Consider the following 854-nt stretch of genomic DNA (forward strand, 5'->3'; position numbering starts at 1 on the left):
CTCTCTAACATATCTCTATTTTACTCCCTATATCTCCTCTAACATATCTCTATTTTACTCCCTATATCTCCTCTAACATATCTCTATTTTACTCCCTATATCTCCTCTAACCTTTCTCTATTTTACTCCCTATATCTCTCTAACATATCTCTATTTTACTCCCTGTATCTCCTCTAACATATCTCTATTTTACTCCCTATATCTCCTCTAACATATCTCTATTTTACTCCCTATATCTCCTCTAACATATCTCTATTTTACTCCCTATATCTCCTCTAACATATCTCTATTTTACTCCCTATATCTCCTCTAACATATCTCTATTTTACTCCCTATATCTCCTCTAACCTTTCTCTATTTTACTCCCTATATCTCTCTAACATATCTCTATTTTACTCCCTATATCTCCTCTAACATATCTCTATTTTACTCCCTATATCTCCTCTAACCTTTCTCTATTTTACTCCCTATATCTCTCTAACATATCTCTATTTTACTCCCTATATCTCCTCTAACATATCTCTATTTTACTCCCTGTATCACTCTAACATATCTCTATTTTACTCCCTATATCTCCTCTAACATATCTTTATTTTACTCCCTATATCTCTCTAACCTATCTCTCTCTCTTTCTCTAATCTTTCTCTATTTTACTCCCTGTGTCTCTCTAACATATCTCTATTTTACTCCCTATATCTCCTCTAACATATCTCTATTTTAATCTCTATTTTACTCCCTGTATCTCTCTAACATATCTCTATTTTACTCCCTGTGTCTCTCTAACATATCTCTATTTTACCCCCTATATCTCCTCTAACATATCTCTATTACTCCCTATATCTCCTCTAACATAC

The sequence above is a fragment of the Lottia gigantea genome (genome assembly GCF_000327385.1).
Source record: "Lottia gigantea unplaced genomic scaffold LOTGIsca_84, whole genome shotgun sequence".
Classification (NCBI taxonomy): domain Eukaryota; kingdom Metazoa; phylum Mollusca; class Gastropoda; family Lottiidae; genus Lottia; species Lottia gigantea.